Source organism: Equus caballus, chromosome 8 (genome assembly GCF_041296265.1).
Source record: "Equus caballus isolate H_3958 breed thoroughbred chromosome 8, TB-T2T, whole genome shotgun sequence".
In the NCBI taxonomy this organism is placed as follows: Eukaryota; Metazoa; Chordata; class Mammalia; order Perissodactyla; family Equidae; genus Equus; species Equus caballus.
Genome location: NC_091691.1, coordinates 45,042,352 through 45,062,536, shown reverse-complemented (window position 1 = coordinate 45,062,536; position 20,185 = coordinate 45,042,352). Strand labels below are relative to the sequence as shown.

Here is a 20,185-nt window from a genome sequence, read left to right as displayed (position 1 = left end):
TCTGGGTTTTGTTTTTAAAAAGGGTCTTTTCTAAGCCTTTAATGTCGAGGTAAAGAAAGGAGAAAAGAAACAGATTATGCCTGACTATGGGGATTAGCAGCTTGCTCCAGGTGAAGGGTATCCACACTTAGTAATGAGCACAAAGGGTCATTTTGATGATTAGTAATTTTGGCAACATAACTTCTGCCCCAGATTTGATTAAGTCTGTATACAGACTTCCTCTTCCAGGAGATTATCTTTCAAAAGCACATTTGATTTCCCTCCTCCTTTGAAGCCTATTAGGAAAATTAAAACATTTAATTTTAGTGATGCATTTTACTGATGCAGACAACTGCTCTCCCACACTCTCTCCAAATGCAAGCACAATTGCTACATCAACCAAAATATCTGTTACTTAACATAGACTGGTGTTACGTTATATGGAGATTGCAGATTCCCGGTAATAATAATAAGCCCTATGTTGGAAGAAAAATATCTCAAATTTATACCAAGTCAGGGGGACAAATCAAATGGGGAACTGTAAATTAACTAATACCTGCAAATTTACTTCCTCCTAAATGAATTTGTCCACCAAACCCTCAGATTTCCCCTGCTTCTTCCCTTAAAGAAGCTGATCAAAAATATTTTGTAATGCACAAGCTAGCTAATACCTGAATAACTGATGAATTGAAGTGAATGAAAGTTGAAAGTGTGGTAAACTCCTTAAGGCAAAAATTACTGTAATCTGGGAGCTGAAAAAAGTACCTTGTAAAGAATAGAAACTGAGAAGGGCTCTGAGTCACAGGTAGCATTTTGTCTTTTTTCTCTTATAGGCCAAATGAAGTCAGATTTTATGATAGCGGTTGTCTCATTGTAGGGGAAGCCTCAGAGCCCTGAAATACACACCCGTACAGTCTCTTCCCCTCCTCTCTCTCCGCTTCTCTCTCCTTCCCTACCGAGATATTAAGTAGTATCTCATTTCTTGTGGCTTTGACCTCTATTATTATTAAAAAAAAAGAAGATCACTTGAGCTCAGGTGAAACAGACAATGCAAAGTAAGGAGAGGAAGTAAGAACATCAGCTAAGGAGAATTATTTTCAAACCTAGAACATAGAGAAAATGCTTTTATGTTTCATTTCAGTGTTCTTAAAGCTATAGATTTCAACTAGGAAGTTTGCAGTATGACATCAGATAAGAAAAAGTTTACTTTCTCAAAAAGTTCTCAGTCGCACATTATCCATTTGTCTGCCTGACGTGGAAGCCAGGGCAGGGAGTTTGTCAGATTTACCTGCTAGGGCTTAAATAGGTGGTTGCTTTCTGTATCCTTCAGATATAACAGAATGAAAAACCGTGTAGGGGCTGGCCCGGTGGCGCAGCAGTTAAGTTTGCACGTTCCGCTTCTCGGAGGCCCGGGGTTTGCTAGTTCAGATCCCGGGTGCAGACATGGCACCGCTTGGCAAAAAGCCATGCTGTGGTAGGTGTCCTGCATATAAAGTGGAGGAAGATAGGCATGTATGTTAGCTCAGGGCCAGTCTTCCTCAGCAAAAAGAGGAGGATTGTCAGTAGTTAGCTCAGGGCTAATCTTCCTCAAAAAAAAAGAAAAAACTATGTAAAAGACACAGTTTCATGAAAATGTTATGAAATGTAGTAGAGTAACTACTAGAGATGAACTGGCCAGTTGCTTTATAAAATACAAGTAGGAGAATTAAAAGTAGAAAGCTACTTTTTTCTCCCCATGCATTATTTATCATTACCTCCTCTAGCATCTAAATGCCTTCCTAACCTTAGCTTTTCTGTGACATTCATGTTGGTTTTGAAATGATATAAAGAGGAACTTAATTCCCTCAGCCAAAGTAACATGCAGGGAACAGTAGGGGGAGGGCACAATGTGATCAGAAGTAGGGTTTTCTTTTGATCGTTAAGTTATTTTGACTCATATTCTTTTTTTTTAAATAATCATTTTAATTAATATGGCTAGAGGTTCTAGATTCTCCATTGCAGATGAAATTTAATGAGTCAAAATAGAAATTAAGGAGGAAATTCAAAATACAGAATGGTCTACATATTTATCATTGTCAGTGGAATTCTTGAAGAAATTAGACCTTCATGTGAAATGAGCAGAAATGAGAGATGTTAAAGAGAGAAGCAATTGATTCAGTCACAATATTAATTTAAAATAGTAGATTTCTAAAAACAAAATAACTAAAACTACTACATCAGAAAGAGACCCTAGTTGGCAAAATAGGGGAAGCCTGTCTTGAGTTAACAAAGGCTTCCCCAAGGCTCTGTTCTCAAACAGCGTTGGTTTCTTTTTGTTCTCATCAGAAATCAGAGAGCACTTGACAAGATTGTGATTTTACAAGGTCCCTTTCAGGAAATTGTTTCCTATCATACAGTTTTTTCTGAATGGGTGAGTTGAAGATACTGTACACTTTCTGATTCTATATTAATTTACAATACACCTGCACACTCATACGCACTTGTGTGCACTCACAAATGCACGCTGAAATATTCAAGGATTTAACTTTCAGTAAGTCAATCTTGAAACAGTCTGGATGCCTAAAAATTTAGAGTGGACCTATTTGTGAATGTGTCCCTGTAACATTACACTACATCCACTCAAAAAGACAAAAGGGATTGCAAGTCCAGAGTCATGGGAATGAAAGATCTAGAGAATTCAGATTGCCCAGGAAGTTGAAAATATCAAAACATTATGTGTATATTCATTTTCTTCTTGGAGATTTTCACTCTTGAAATGCCACCACTTCCCAAGCCAGCAGTTCTCAAACTCTAGTGTGTGTTAGAATCTCCTGGAGGACTCCATGAAACACAGATTTTTGGCCCCAGACCCAGAGTTTCTGATTCAGTAGATATGATATGGGCCTGAAAATGTGCATTTCTAACACATTCCCAGGTCATGCTAATGCTGCTGGTCCAGGAACCACATTTGAGAAACACTGCCCTAGGCATCACGCTTTAGAATTCTATCTGTGTTAGGTAGTCTCATGATCATATATTTTGCAAATATTTATTGAATGCTTACCAGGTAGCAAGCACTGTGCTAGATGCAGGAAATATGAGAAACACACTGTCCTGGCCTTTATTGAGAACAGCCAACCATTCAGCATCCTTCATAGAAAACCCGTGTTCACCCTAAGCCCACTTTCAGGGATAAATTGAGGACCTGCTAATTCCTGGGTCCATGCTTAGTTTAATGGGATGACATTTCAAGACACAGAAGGGTAGACAATTCCAGTTACTTTTCCCTATACTTACAAGACCTCTTTCCCATCTCTAGTAGACCTGTGATAGTAGGTTTTGCAGAGTAACCTCTCTCTTGGATAGCTGGATCTTTGTACAGATTTGTAGGTTCTTGGATCCTTTCTAGGGCCAATGCCCTGGCCAGGTACAGAGTGGGATTATTTTTCTCCGGTATTTAAGAACTGTTGTTTACGATCAGGCCTTTACTCCTTCATGATCCTGTTTACTCATGTCGAATCCTTTGTCTGTTTCTTTAGCTTTGCAGTGTTTACAAAAAACAGGATTATTTTCAACCTTAAAAATTTAATCCTAAAATAAGTGTAAATAATAATAGCTCATCTTGGATCTCTTTCATGTAAATTGGATGGCTGTCCTTTAAGTTACCAATAATTTCTTTGTTTTAGGCTCACGGAACACCTCACATATGGAATCCAGAAAGCTTTTTTATAAGGGTTGCATCATTTTCTAGGTTCCTGAGGAGAACATGGTCTGACATCATTTGTCTATGAAATAATACTCTTATAAGAATAATTTCCTTTCCTTTCAGCCCAGTGAAATTTTGAGAAGCTTTATGGAAATGCTGTGAAAAGATAGACTCAGTCTTGATTGACATTTACACTAGAGGTGGTGTCACTGTGTTTGGGGATGCACCTGTGCCTTCTCTTACACCCCTGGCAGGTGCTTTCTTTTTCTTCCCCTTTTCAATATCATTTTGGGCTTCTCTACTCTGAATGAACCAGTTGGAGCTATACATTTTTACACAGGTATTTTATAGATAAAGTAATTTTTGGAGGCCTGAGAAACAAGTCTATATATTGATTTCTCCATTTCCTGAAAATGTTTGGATTATTATCTTTTATTTTTCAAGTAGAATATTAAAAATAGATTCACAAATGGGTCTCCAATAAGGAATATATTTTCAAATATATTGTCAAAATGATGCATTATTTTTAAGATTTAGGTTTCTTCCCTTTTCTTAGAATTTTTTAAGAAAAGTATAACATATCTGGTTGTTACCTCACCACATGAAGGAAAAAAAGGCACATATTTCTCCCCATGGTTTGGTTTGCAGCAGACTCACGTGGTATTTTCCATAAGCAGCTTCAATTTTGGAAAACATTTTTTAGACCTACTGCCTCTAGGACTGATTTGTTCTTGTGCTATCAGCACAATCTCTTCACCAAAAAAAATATATATGATCACCGCTGGTTTCTTGGAACTATCTGGACCCTATTTTAGAAGTAATGCTTCCCTAATCCTAGAGTCCAGCAACATCGATTTTGTGGTTTATGGTGTCCTCGTTCAGCTGTTTGCGCACTCAGGAAGCTCAGCTAAATCATCACCTGTCATCTTTTTTCTTTTGTTTTTAGTTCCTGCCTCCAGAATCTTTTAATCTGTTTAAATAATCTGTGGTAGGAGAAAGGCAGTGAAACAACAGTTTGATGCCACTGCAGGCTGCCCTCCTCTGCTTGGATTTTTGTCCACGTGTGTGTGGTGGCTCCTGAGATGTAGAAAAGAACCACCCCCTGCCCCACCCCACGACAGCTCAGCTTCGTCCAACAAGACTTAAGGTGTTTGTTTTTGTTTGTAAATCCTTGGTGGAGACCGAGAGAGAGTTTGCATAAGCCATATTTCTTATATTTTAATCAAAGTTTCTGGTGTTATTCTCATCGGCTTTTCTGACAGCCTAGCTTGCTTTGATGTTTTTCTTGGGGATGGACTGTGGCACTACAGCCGTGCCCTCTTGCACGTACTCCAGAGTCGAGAAAGAGTTGAGTCAAGGTAGCTGGCAGAGGGATGATGGTTGTCTCTGGCTCTGTCTCTAACAGAACCCATAGTTCTGTTACCCAGACTTTTGCAGCTGCTTCTAGCCTCACCTTGGTCTGTCTTTCCCCCCGGTAGTGTCATTACATCCAGGGTTGCCACAAACATAACTAGACTTAGATTGCAGAATTCACATAGTGAAGGTAGAAAGAAACAAAAAGTCAAAAGGGAGAGAAGAAACTCAGAGAAGGAAGAAGAGGGGTTTAGGAGAAAAGGGAAAGTGCCTGGAGAATTAAGGAAAGTCTGGGTGAAGTAAATGGGGTAAAGGTGTGGTGGAGGGGAGTAAATAAGCAAAAGGAGTGGAAGACAGAGGAGAAAATACCTAACTGCTTGAGGTGCTGGCCTTTCCTACAACAATAAAACATAAAGCAAATAGGGAAAGACACCAGGAAGGTACTGAGAAAGTGAGAGGGTGTATGTGTGGTCGTCTGTTGAAAGCCCACTCATGTGTAGCAGGAAATCAAAATGACCCAGAATCTGAAACATCGCATGTCTGGGGCATGCCACTTCTTGTATGTTCTGAGTTGTGTATTCAGAATTTACATGTCCCTGGAGCATCCATCCTTCCCAAAGGCCTCCTCTGCCACAGTCCTCACTGATTTCTTTTCTTCTTAAAATCTACAACGTTTATGATCTCTACAAACAATTTAACCTGTCTTGGAGTTCTGGCCAACCAGGCCCTGTCTTGTTTGATGTACACGATTAGCCTCTAGACCCAAAGAGAGCCTACTTCGTGACTTGTCCTTCCTGTATCCACTAGACCAGCAAACACATTAAAAGCTCAGTGAGTACTTGCTGATCGCTTGCACTGGAGATTGGCTCTGACTTTGGGTTTTTTAATTTATAAAGCATCTTACATTTAAAATTAGTCTCAAAGACCAACTTATTATTTTTAATCCAGAGATCTCATTATAATCAAATGGAAAAGAAGCAGCAGAACAGAGTGAGTTAGTGGCCTTCAGGCTGGTACCTGTCTTCTGACTGGAATTCTTGGTGCTTTTGTTTTCAGATGTTTCTTACTGTCTTTAAACAGTCAAAATATTCAGAAGAAGAAAAACAAAATTCAGATCTTGTGCTCTGTTTGGTCACTGTAGAATTCCACTTCTCTCTCTCAATAATTTTAAAATAATGCCATGTAAATAAAACCTCTTTGAGGATTTCCTAGAGAATATCCAAAGTAATAATTTGTCTAACTTAATTAAAGACTTTTATTATACAATCTGTTTTGGTGTCAAAGATTTTGAGTTTCACATTTAATATCACAGGGTAATTAGAATAGGAAGGAAGAGGTTAAGTAAATCAGCCTTAGTTTTTTGTTTCTTCCTGAAGTCAGCCTCAATATGAAGGAATGTACTCCAAAAAGACATGTGTGTGTACACGCACCTGTCTGTCTATATATAGAGAGAGGAAGACAGCAGACAGAATTTAAAAATAAATTCTGTGCAGTGATCCAGTGTAGGACATTGATTTTTAACCCTGGCTACACACTAAACTCACCTGGGGAGCTTTAAGAATTACAGATGCCTAAGCCTACCTCTGAGACTTCTGATTTAGCCAGTCTGAGATGAGGCCTACGCATTGGTATTTGTAAAATACCCAGGTGATAAAATCTGCAGCCACTTGCAAACCGCTGCTCTAAAGAATATATGCAGAGTTGGATTCAAGGATTGTGAGCAATGGAGGCAATATAGAATTCAGCTGTTACTTGTAAATGTGGCCAATAATACATGCTTTTTAATTGTATGCCACTTACACACATATTGTTTCATTTTATCTTTATGATTAAATAGGGCATTTAGGGGTGATGAAGAAGAAACTGGGGCTAAGGAAGGTTATGTGACTAATCCAGAGTCATACAATTCACAGGTAGCGGATCGGGTTCCAGCCCGAGACCTCCAACTGGAAGGACACCACCCTGGTGTGCGTGTGTTAGTCTTCTGAATTGCAACCACAAACTTTAAAAGGACCTTCATTAGTCCTTCATTTTAGTGTATTGCTAGTATGTTCCCAATGAAGGATGGAGTTTTATGGAAGAAGATGATTTACCTTGTTAAATGGGGAAAAATGAAATATTTGAATAGTCAGTTACTTTTTCAACCAGTGCCTTTCAAACTTTTTTAAACCTGACCTACATTGAGAAATACATCTTATATCACAACCCAGTGCAAACACAGACACATACATGCAGAGCCCAAACAAACCTTCTCACATTGCTTATCCTTACTATTTATACTCTGATATTTTCTGTTCTACTCTTTCTTCAAATGCTGGTTGCATTCTATTGCACTGACTGCCCTAATGGATTGTGACCCATGGCTTGAATAACAATGCACAGCATCTCTTCTCTCTGAAGGCCAAGAAAAGGGTAACATCATGATTAGGGAAATATAGACCTGTCTGTCTTACAGAGCCGTATGGAAAGATCTGCTGTAGGCCAAAGAATGAATATTATTTGGTGTAGAGAGTATAGGAAATATTATTATTTATAAACTTAGTAGGCTTGGCGCTTTGTTGTCAACCAGGATTTTAACTCTTTTAAGGAAATATCATGCACAAAGAGTGTAGGTATGATTTTTTCCAAAGCAGCATAATGAATCTTGTAATTCATTTAGTTTTTAATGTTGCCTTTAACTCTTGGAAATCTGAGATGAGAAGCAGAGGCATGAAAAAATAAAATTTACAATCTGCAAATGTTTTAGAAGGAGTTTGTAGTTTCTTTTAGAAGTCCTGGTTCCCAGTTGGAGTGTGGAAGAAACCCAAAACATGGTGAAGCGATTCAGGTTCTAGTAATTTCTTATGAATTTATTATCTGACTTTCACATTTTAAAATTTGATTGCCTCTACCTGTAGAAGCATTTTTAAATTTATGAAGAGCATTTGCAAAATAATAATATTATTTAAAATTTTTCTAATTGCTTTTTTTTTGGCCCGGTCTTGTTTCCTCAGCAAAATTGTGAGGCTTTTATGAGCTGACCTCGGTGTGGATTTCTCTTCTTTTCTCAGAGTGCTTTGCACAGTGGTGGTTACACAGGAGATGTTCTGTGATCATTTGTAGCAGGGAAGCCTAGCCTGCACCTAGGTGTCTGACCTGTGGTTTAGGAATGGAGGAGGGAGTGCTGAGGAGTATGGGATTGAGAGCACTGGGCAGCCTTTTTAAATTTTTCTTTTCCTCTTGAACTTTCTTATATTCTGATTTTCCATTACCATCCTCATTTAGCAAGTGCGTACATTCATATGTGCACACCTGGAACTACAGCTTACATACAGCATGTGTCAGCATCCTGGAGAGAATCTGTGTCTCCGAAGCAGTGCTGTGAGGAACAGCACTGTGAGTGCAGCAGGAGTGTGTGCCCATGAGCTCGCCTGGTGGGAGCGGAGCTTAGAGGAGACGGCTCCTGGCTCAGGCCCTCTGTGGGTCTGCCACTCAGCTAACACTGCCACCCATCAACGTGATTCTGACCACTATAGGTTCAACTTGTCCTTATTCTAATTTATACGCATTATGGACCACTGGTTAACCAAGGAACTCTAATGTGGTAATACTAGTGGTGAGATTAAAAAGTTATAATCACTCTGCAAATTTATCTCAATGTAGTCTTGCCCAAGTCTCTATGTTTCATTATTCTGATAGATATTTCTGGCTTTTCAAAATTTAATGTTAAAGAGGAAAAATATATTGATAATTATATTCAGGCTAATTTTATATTTATTGAGAATAAAGATTATCCATACCTAGAAGGGTGCTTACAAATGGTGGTACAAAACATAAATATTACGAAAAACAAATCCGTTGATTATTAAGGGTGGAAAGACAAAAATTATAAAGATCAGTAAAAGCAACTATTAATTATTAATATCATAAAACAATTTCATTTCATAGTTTTTTATTATACCAGCTTTATTGATATATAATTCACATGACATACAATTCCTCCCATTTAAAGTGTACAATTCAGTAGTTTTTAGTATATTCATAGTTGTGCAACCATCACCACAATCTAAATTTAGAACATTTTTGTCACTCCACAAAGAAACCTCATACCCATTAACAGTCATCCTCATTTTCTCCCACACTCCCAGCTCTAGACAAATACTAATCCACTTTTGTCTCTATAGATTTGCTTATTTTGGACGTTTCATATAAATGGAGTCATATAATATGTGTCTTTCATGACAGGCTTCTTTTACTTAGCATGATGTTTTCAAGGTTTATCCACGTGATAGCATGGATCAGTACTTCATTTCTTTTTATGACTTTTATCCATTCTGTGGATATGCCACATTTTGTTTATCCATTCACCTGTTGATGGACATTTGAATTGTTTCCACTTTTTGGCTATTGTGAATGTTACTGCTGTGAACATTTGTGTACAAGTTTTTGTGTGAACATATGTTTTCATTTCTCTTGGGTATACACCTAGAGTGGAATTGCTGGGTCGTATAGTAGTGGTATGTTTAACTTTGTGAGGAACTGCCAGACAGTTTTCCACAGCAGCTGCACCATTTCACATTCCCATCAACAATGTGTGAGGGTTCCATTTCTCCATGTTCTTACCAACACTTGTTATTATCAGTCTTTTGATAGCCATCCTAGTGGGTGTAAAGTAGAATCTCATTGTGGTGTTGATTTGCATTTCCCTGATGTCTAATAATGCTGAGCATCTTTTCATATGCTTGTTGGCCACTTGTATATCTTCTTTGGAGAACTATCTATTCAGATCCTTTGCCCATTTTTTAATTGGGTTGTCTTTTTATTAATGAGTTGTAAACGTTCTTTATATGTTCTAGATATAAGTCCCTTATCAGATATATGATTTGTAAAAATTTTCTCTCATTCCGTGGGTTGTCTTTTTACTTTTCCTTGATGGCATCCTTCGAACCACAAAAGTTTTTAATTTTAATAAAGTCCAATATGTCTCTTTTTCTTTTGTTGCTTGGGCTTTTGGTGGGGTAACTAAGAAGGCTTTGACTAATTAAAGATCACGAAAATTTACTCCTATGTTTTCTTCTAAGAGTTTTATAGTTTTAGTTCTTACATTTAGATCTATAATCCATTTTGAGTTAATTTTTGTATATGGTATAAGGAAGATATCTAACTTCATTTTTTCTGCCTGTTGATATCCAGTTTCCAATTACCATTTGTTGAAAAGACTCTTCTTCTCCAGTGATTGGTCATGGCAGTTTTGTCAAAAATGAACTGACTGTAAATGTGAGGGTTTATTTCTGGACTCTCAATTCTATTTCATTGATAATACTTAGCCTGATGCCAGTAGCACATTGGTTGATTACTTCTTTAGGCAATTCCAGGTCCCTTGAATTTCTATATAAATTTTAGGATCAGCTTGCTCAATTTCTGAAAAAAACCCAACTGGGATTTTGATAGAGATTATGTTAAATTTGTAGATCAGTTTGTGAATTACTGGCATCTTAGTACCATTGTCTTCCAATCCATGAGTGTGGAGGATAGTCTATTTATTTAGGTCTTCCTTGATTTCTTTCAATGATGTTTTGCAATTGAAACGGAGTAAGTTTTACGCTTCTTTTGTTAGCTTTATCCCTGAGTATTTTCTTCTTTTTGATGCTGTTGAAAATGAAATTGTTTTTTTAATATCACTTTTGAGGTGTTTATTGCTAGTGAATAGAAATAGGTTTGGCTTTTGTCTGTTGAACTTATATCCTGCAGTCTCAATGGATTTATTTATTAGTTTTAGTAATTTTTTGGTAGATTCTTTAGAAGTTTCTATGTACCAGATTGTGTCATCTGTGAATAGAGATAGCTTTGCTTCTTTCTTTTCAATCTTGGTTCCTTTTATTTCTTTTTGTTGCTTAATTTTCCTGGCTAAAACCTATGTTAAAATGTTGAATAGAAGAATATTTTATTTATATTGTGTATTACTTTAATGGATTTTTGGATGTTAAACCAACCTTGTAGTTTTGGAATAAATCCCAGTTGGTGATGATGCATGAGCCTTTTTATATATTACTGAGTTCAGTTTGCTAGTATGTTGTTGAGGATCTTTGTATCTAATTTAATAAGAGATATTGGTCTGTAATTTTTTTGTTCTTGCGAGGTCTGAGTTTGTTATCGGGATAATATTAACTTCATAGGATGAGTTGGGAAGTGTTCTTTTTTATTTTTTGGAAGAATCTGTGAAAATGTTTGGTAAAATTCACCAATAAAGCCCTTTGGGCCTGGGCTTTCTTTGTGGGAAGTTATAAAATTACTAACTCAGTCTCTTTACTTGTTAGAAGTCTATTCAGATTTTCTATTTCTTCTTGAGTAAGTTTTGATAGTTAGTGCCTTTCCAGGAACTTTTCCATTTTATCTAAGTTATCTAATTTGTTGGCATACAGTTGTTTATATTATTCCGTTATAATTCTTTTTATATTTAGTAAGATAGGTACTGATGTTGTCTCTTTCATTCCTGTTTTAGTAATTTGAGTCTTTTTTTCTTTGTCAATCTACTAAAGATTTGTCAATTTTGTTGATCTTTTCAAAGAACCAAATTTTGGTTTTGTTGATTTTCTCTGTTTTCCCGTTGATTACTTTATTTTCTTCTCTAATCTTTATTATTTCTCTCCTTCTTCTTGCTTTAGGTTTAACTTACTCCTAAATATTTCTTAATTTTCTTTATGCCTTTTGTATAATTTTCATAGACTTTAAATAGTTATTTTTTAATAATTTTTACCAGTTAAATTTGTTTTCCTGGGAAGCAGATCCATAGAGCTCCTTACCCCACTATTCTTGAAGTGGATTTCCCATAATATATTTTAAGTATGTTCAATTTCAAACACACCATAACATATATGTAGATAAATCATGTTTTCCTTATATAATTGATTGAAACTACATTATAGAGCAAGCTTTTTAAAAAATGGGTGAACAGTAAGAAAATTTTCTTTATATTTTATAATTGGTATTAGAGATTGTATTCAAATTTAATTTTATTATGTGATTTTTTAATAATATACTTAGCTAAAGATAGTATTTTATTTAAAATCCCTAGCATATCAGACCTATGATTTCATGGATATTGTTGCTCAGGAGAGGTTAAAATTTTCTAAAAATAATTTGAAGTCCCATTAAAAATCGATATTAAGTAAACAGTAGTACAAGTGGGGAATGCAGATATTTTAAGAATCCTAAGGGTGGGACTTGAAGGATTGAAGTGTGCAGAACACTGGGGTTTGGTCCCAAAAATTAAGTGAGAGGACATCTGAGGACTGAGCAGTGGTATGTCACTCTCAGGTAGCAGTAGAGATGGCACTGGCACTGGGTCTCCTGACCAGCAGTAGATCGCACCAAGAGGAGCTAATGTTGCAGTGTTCTAGGCGCAACGACTACAGAGAGAATCTGTAGCCTGAGACCTATAAGCCGTTTCTCTAAAATTCCATCAAGATTCTCCATTTGCTTTTTTATCTGTTTGAGGTAAAAATCACCAAGAAGAGAAGGTGTGACCAATAGGATTTCTGCCTCAAAGAGGATTAAATGGTTAATAGACAGTTTTTGAAAGTTTTTCTGTAAGGTATGTTACAGAAAAAAAAATTATAAAGACATTTGCAATATTACCATTTCTAGCCCTTTAAATTTTGAAAAATTCGGTTTTATTTGTATAACCAAAATTAAGTGAGTTTCTGACAGAAAACCATTCTTCCTGTGAAAAGTCCAAACATTTTTATTGTTGCTACTTTATTTTACTGTATTCTTTTGCTTTCCTAATTTGGGTGTTTATTGTTGAGAATAACAGACTTGAATAAGGTCACTTTTAATCAAAACAGGACCACATTTATCCTTATCCATGTAGAAGGCACTCTCAGGCTTTTTGAGCGAGTGAGTGTCTGCTCTCCTAACCATTTTGGTTTTTTGTCTGTTTCATGGTGGTAAGATGTCCTCATAAAGCCCAGTTGATCTTCATTATCTCTGGTTAAGCAGGGGCCTCATGTGTGCACGTAAATTCTTTTTGTTTCCATGTGATGATTTCATCGCATATGTATAAATATTCCTCATTTTAAATGAAGAAATCTGACTGACATCATAATGGGTTTAAAAATGACCTTTTAATAAATATTTAAATTTATTTTCATTTCTCTTTTTATGCTATCAGTATGGAACCAGCCACTTCATCTTTTCAGAGCTCAAGAAAAGGAAAGGGATTAAAAAAAGACAGGTTTAGTTTAACATAAAGGAAAATTGCCCAAAAGTACAATTAAGTTTGCTTCCAACAGTGTCTTCTCTGAGATGTGAAGACTTCCTTCTTGGATGGTGGAGTTAAATGGTCTCTGCACTGCCAGCCCTTCCAAGAGACTTGGTCTCAGAGAAGTAATTCCTTGAATCTTTTAAATGGGACTTGTAGATCAAGGCCATTCTAAAAATAGGATTTGGCTCAGGGGTCATCCTTGGACCTGCCACTTTTAGAGTTAGCCTGATGAGTGGTTAGGAGGAGATTTTAGAGTGCGACTTCCTGGTTCAAGTCCTGGCACTGCCACTTACTAGCTCTGTAACGTTGGGCAAGTCACATAACCTCTCAGTACTTCGGTTCTCTCATCTGTGAGACTGGGATGATAACTAGTACAGATGGTCCACGACTTACCATGGTTCGACTTAACGATTTTTCAACTTTAGGATGGTGCGAAAGTGATATGCATCCAGTAGAAACTGTACTTTGAAGTTTGATTTTTGATCTATTTCTGAGCCAGCAATATGCAGTACAATACTCTCTCATGATGCTGGGCAGCTACAGTGAGCCACAGCTCCCAGTCAGCCACGCCATCACGAGGGTAAACAACCCATAAATCATCCTGTACCCATACAACCATTCTGGTTTTCATTGTCAGTACAGTATTCAATAAGTTACGTGAGCTATTCAACACTTGATTATAAAATAGGCTTTGTGTTAGATGATTTTGCCCAACTGTAGGTTAATGTACGTGTTCTGAGCTCATTTAAGGTAGGCTAGGCTAAGCTATGATCTTTGGTAGAGTAGGTATGTTAAATTCTTTTTCAACTTACAATGTTTTCAATTTACGATGGGTATATGGGGACATAACCCCATCATAAGTTTAAGAAGATCTGTACTCATCTCATATGGTTACTTGTAAGGATTAAATGGCTTACTTAAATAGAATACTGCCTGGCACATAGTAAGTACTATATAAGTGGTAGCTGTTATTACTGTTATTATTTAAGTTAAGCGCTCTTCCTGTATGCTCCTACCAGACCCCCATTCATTCATTCACCTGCTCCGTGCTGAGCACTCTGGTGGGTGTTGCACTGAGTCATACTGTTCTCACTACTTTGCTAGCTCTTGCTTAGGACATGAACTAGAGATGGTCATGGATAAGGACCAGTCCTGGCTTTCTTTGTATCCTCTGTTCCCTCACAGTGACTGGCACATGGTAAGTGCTCAGCTCTGGAACTGACATAAATGAGGATTGACCTCATGTTTTCAAAGGTGATCTGATACTAGACAGCGGTGATTCCTGTTTTTAAAGCATATTTGTGCTAAGCTAGTCTTAAAGTGCCAAAGATGAAAATGGAATATAGTTATATAGATTTCATGTGATTTGGGATTAACTTGGATTTTTGACCTATGATTTTTCTAGGCCAAAGTATATGCTGTTAGTATATGCTCTAATACAGTAACTAAAACCCTGGAATGTGCTGTGACTTTATCTCAACATTTGAAGAAATTAATGCTTTTGCCAAAGCCAGGAGCCTAAAGGTATCAAAACTATCTGCACACATCCTAGAATTTATAACAAGAGCTTCAGAGACCATAGCATGCATCTCTCCTTCACATTCAGATCATCTAAGAAATGCTTGCGATCGCAAAGGGACCATTGTCTTAGAATCCTCAAGGATAACAATCACAGTGTCGTTCAGTAATTTAGCAACAACACACACCAAATATGAATGCCACATATGTGTGCCACATACTGTATGTATACAAGAGTGCATAATGTTTGCCTGGAGCATAGGGCTATTGAAAGTGGGGTTTCTATCTTTCAAGGGGCAGTTAAAGTTTTTAAGGAGTTAAGCACTAGGAATTAGAATAGTAGTATCTAGGATCTGAGTTACAAACACCTTCAGCCTCATCTTTTATGGTCTACTCAGAAATAGGATGACTTGTGAAGGTTATTCAGCCTCCTAGCTTTTGGGTGAAATTGAGAAATGTAACATATCTAAAAAGCAAAGTAAAATATTTTTCTGAATAACTACATTGAATATTTTAAGTATTAAAATCCAGTAAATCAGCCAGGAGCTGACCACTAGCAGAACACATGCAACAGAAGTGGAATGCTATTTCTGGAAATCTCCAGTGGCAGGACTCTACTTTCCTGGCATCTGGCTCTCTTAGGGAGCAGGGAGACTGGGGAGGATGTTGAGAGAGCCAGGCCAGGTTTACAGGGATGAGCCAACCCATGGCATCTTCATAACTTGGTCTTTAAGAAGAGTCTGCTCATGGCACTTGAGTTTTTCCCCAAGGCAAAATTGGAGTTCTTTCTTAACATATGGTAAGCAGAAATCCTGAGGGACTTCTGGAGTTCTTATGAAAAATGCCAAATACCCTAGCAATTGTATTCTGACACCAGAGACTCTGTTAACATAAGCTGATTAGCTTCACCATTCTCATGAGCCCTGCCAACACCGTCAGCCCCTACTACTTCTCCTAAAGGGTGTGGATGGATGAGTAACGCCCATCAGCACAGGTGGGAGGACAGCAGGAAACACCTGCCCTGTGGTACTGGACCCTGCCCTTAGCCCAGGAGAACAGTATTATGATTTTACACACATGTACACACTAACACCTGCATGCTGAGTACTGTTCTTTAAAATTATTGTTAAGTAGCAGTTGCTTGGAGCCAAAGCAGGAGACCTGGATTCTACTCTCATTTCCTCTGTGTGGTGTGCACAAATCACAGATTCTCAGAGCCCAAGGTTTGCTAATTTAATCCAAATGAGGAGTTTGGATTAGACCAAAATTTCAGAAGAAACGTTGATATGCAGATGAATCACCTGGGGATTTTGTTTAAATGCAGGTTCTGGTTTCAGTAAGTCAGGCACAGGATCTAAGATCCTGCATTTCTAACCAGTTGCCAGGTGATGCTAATGCTGCTGGTCCTTGAACCACACTTGGAGTACAAGCGTTGGATGTGTTGTTTTATTTCGTCCTCCGACCACCATCTAAGATATAGATATTCTTAGCTTCATTTTACAGAGGAGAGGGGGCTTAGCTCAAGCTGACACAGTCAGATGGCAGGACTGGAAGCCAAACTTAGGCCTAACTGGCCCTGAATTTAGCCACTATAAAAACTTTATACTGCCTTCCATTTCCTTCTGGGGCCTGAGAGTAACTGCAGTTTTCAAAGGTGTATAACCCACTTAGGATGGAGTATCTTAGCCATTATAAAAATCTATACCACCATAAACGCAGAATAATACGTAATTCTTTTTTTCTCATTAGAGGAAAAAAATACTGTAGTGGCATAGATAATGTGTAAGATAAACTCCACAGTCTGTTAATACAGGGAGTATTGTTGCATATTAGGAAGCTATTTTTAGGCTATTTAATTTAGACTATGTATTCAATAAGTGTTTAATCCACCTTGTCAGCTTGCTAGCTCCATCATGTCGTGTATTTTTAAATTTGCTGACGTTTCTACCAAATGGTGGAGTAGCAAGCCCTGTGATTGGAGCACATGCAGAGCATTCACATTTCTACATAAAAACCTCTCTGTGTTGCAATTTTTTAAGCAATTAGTAAATTATTCCTTGCTATAGGCTAATCTCTACAAATATCAAATAAACTATTGCTACGTTTTGAGTCTACAGGAACATAAAGTTTGTGTTCTTTTAAAATCCTCATTCATGACGTTAAGCATAGCAAATTTACTTAAAATGTACTGTTTTGTTTTCTAAAGATCAAATTCCAGGGCTTAATTTTTATGTGGAAAACTTCATCTCAGAGCAGAATTTTACAGCATAGTCATAGACTTCAAAGCGTGGGAATTTGTGATGGTGGGGGCCATCGATTCTTAACAGGAGTTCATTAACAGGCACATGAGACATAAAATGGCTCCAAGAGCTTCTGGCATCATGTAGAGATATAGAATCTTTAACATGAATTTGCAAGTTAGTGCCCAAAAGAAATCAGACAATTAGGCTAAAAACAATCCAAATGTACTGATCTGCTAACGTCTTTTGGTTAGTTTCAGGGGACTTTGGTTTGTTGGTTGTTGGATAATTCTAAATTCACCGCTGATTGAGCAGAATGATGGAGGGGTGGGTAGGAGCTTCCAAGTCGGACTGCCCAGGGTTCCAACTCCCATCCTGCCTCTTAGCAGCCATTTGACGTTGGACAAAATACTCATCCGCTCTGAGCCTCAGCTCCTTTCTCTTTGAAGAGGGAATAAGGACATGTGCCTCACAGAGTTGGTATGAAGAGAAAAGCTATATAGTGCCTGAAAGTGCCTAGAACATAGCAGTAGATCTATAGAAATGCTTTATAGATGCTAATTTTCTGCTGTGTGACCATTGTAAAGGTATTCCTAACTCTCCAAATGATCTTTGTCTGTGAAAATTTCTGTTGTGAGTGGGATAACCTTTGAGGGCAGGAGTACATGAGGAAGAGACAGCAGGGCATGACCTAGAGGCCTGTGGTGATTAAATCGGAGGATTGGACCAGGCTGGATGCTATCCAGGTTATACGTGACAGAGAGAGATGCTGGTTTAGCAGAGCACCCCTCTACCACCCAAAGACTTTTTCTGAAGCTAATGAGTAGCCCCCGAGCTAAAATCCCTGCCCTGTGCTGCCTCTTTTGGCCATTCAGGTCTTAGATACTCCCAGTCACCTCTACTTGTCATATTCAGATATCCTGGCTGGAAGCCAATCATTAGAGCTTATTCAATCCTGCAGGTGGAACCTAAGACGAGCACAATCCTGCAATAAATGCTTCTCTGTCAGATTACATCGAAGGTCCAGTGTGTTTCCTCCTGAGGACTGTAGCTGCTTAGTGAATATTTGTCAGATGAATTAATGAACTGAAGACTTTTATAGAGGAAACCTTGAAAATGTTGGTAGAGTGAGCTTGTGAAGACAGAAGCCGTTTACGTCCATGTTGCTATCAACAGACTCTTAAGAAAATGTCCGTCTTAGGTGACCCTTCCTTGCACCATTTTCAAGGCTTCTGCTGTACACAGAGAAATCTCGTACCGCTTTGTGATATTTCATTAACTACACAAAACTTACCTTAGTAAAATCAGCCTGTAGGGCATCATTTTAAAGATGCATATTTAAAGACAATGAGGGAGGAAAGAGTTCTAGAATGCAAATGTTTTTACACTTTCCTACTTATGTGTTTCTGTTCAGCAAATTAGTCTCTTCCCACACCCTTCTGTTGTGTGTGCTGCCATTTTCCCTGGATTCAGGGAAAAGAAATATTGGTACCTATCAATTAAAAAGCCCCAGTAATCCACATACTGTCAGGGTCAGCTAGAATGTGATGTTTATCAGGGCCTGAACCCCTGGATCACGGTCTGACCTCTGTGCTGTCTTCCTGAAGCATCCTCCTCAGGCTGATAATTAAAAGCGAATAGGAACAAGATTAAGACCACTACCTGGTGACTTAGCCTGGACACCCCTTCAGCAAATGCTGAAGAGTGGTGACATGCCCACGTTAACCAGGCAGCATGGCGAGCACACGTCAGACACAGACTGGGTGGCTCTATTGAACACTCCCCTCAGCCAGGAGGGCAGCACACATCCCACAGGAACACATGCCAGCCAGCAGTGTGTCTGGTGTGAGGTGTGGGCAATGTTTTGAAAATAAACTGTCATCCGTAAAGCCAGAGGCTTTTAAAGTGGTTTTTAAGCAGATCAAACAGTGAGAATGATTAAACAGAATGGAACAGGAGGTTAATTAAGATTGACTCCCATGACCCAAATGCTCAGTGATAAGGAAGCACCCAAACAAAATAAGTGTGTTAAGGCAGAGTGGAATATCCTGCAGCCATTAAAAATGAAAAAATATGTTGATTTTTTGATACATGAAAAATGCATATTAAATAATGTTAAACCCCAAAGTGGACTATTTGCAGCCATTTAAAAATGCAGATATCCATTAGCAAACAACAAAACAGATTTTCAGATCCTATAATGTTGACTAAATCCCTAATTTTCAAAAACAGACATGCATGACAGTCATATGAGATCTTGTGAATATTCCTCTTTAAGGGCTTGATTTCAGAGCGATCATGTCACCCTGACTAAACTGACCAGAAAGTGCTATCCCTAGATCGCAAGGACCCCAGGGCTGCAGGGACAAGGGAGAGCGCAAGACCAGTGAGGCCAGCTTGAAATGGGAGCACTCGCTAACGCTTTCTGAAGCAAGCTCTTCTCTGAGGAGGATTCCCTGCGCTTGGTGACTGCACCCAAGCCCAATCTCCTGAGCTGCTTCCCCTTCGTCCACCCAGCTGTGTGACTCTGAGAAGAAACTGGGGAAAAATATAACACAAGAGAGGGGAGTTATGTTTTAATTTGGAAATTGCTCAAGAAAAATCAGGCTGTCTTGATTGGCACGTGCAAACTGTTAATTTTCCTGCTGAAATTCCCATTTCTTTTATCCATATGAAATCTCTGAAAAATCTCCTTGATGATTCTTTTCTCCCTTTCTGCTCCAGCCCCCAGTAATTAGAACATGAAATAGTGATGTCTTCTGGCCAACCTGGGGACCCACAGTGCCATCAAGCCCAGACACTGCTCTTGGCCTCAGGTGACGCACTGGGTCCCACAGCAGGGACTGGCTGCTGACGTAACTGTCCTCGTTTCTAATGCTGGTAGTAACCAACAGAGTTTAGTTTTGCTTTGACAACTCCTCTTACAGCCAAACTATTATCATGGCACACGTGTCACTGCTATTTACCCTAAATAAGGAAAAACAAAGGCTATTTTAGGCACAGAGCAGTGCTTGTGGCTGGGGTTATTTGCAATATTACCGTAGCATGCTGCCCTTTTCACTGTGGTCACACAGTGATTTTTTTCTGAAAAGTGCTGCGACAGACGTGCAGCCTTCTCATAAGTCTCTTCACACAGCCCCAGGGCATCAGAATGCACCAGAGATG

The 20,185-nt window shown here is 38.3% G+C and overlaps 1 protein-coding gene across 47 annotated transcripts in view; it reads left to right on the top strand.

The window, feature by feature from the left end:
- Positions 1-20,185, top strand: part of LDLRAD4 (low density lipoprotein receptor class A domain containing 4) — a 429,284-nt gene that overhangs the window by 369,602 nt on the left and 39,497 nt on the right. The window lies entirely within an intron of this gene.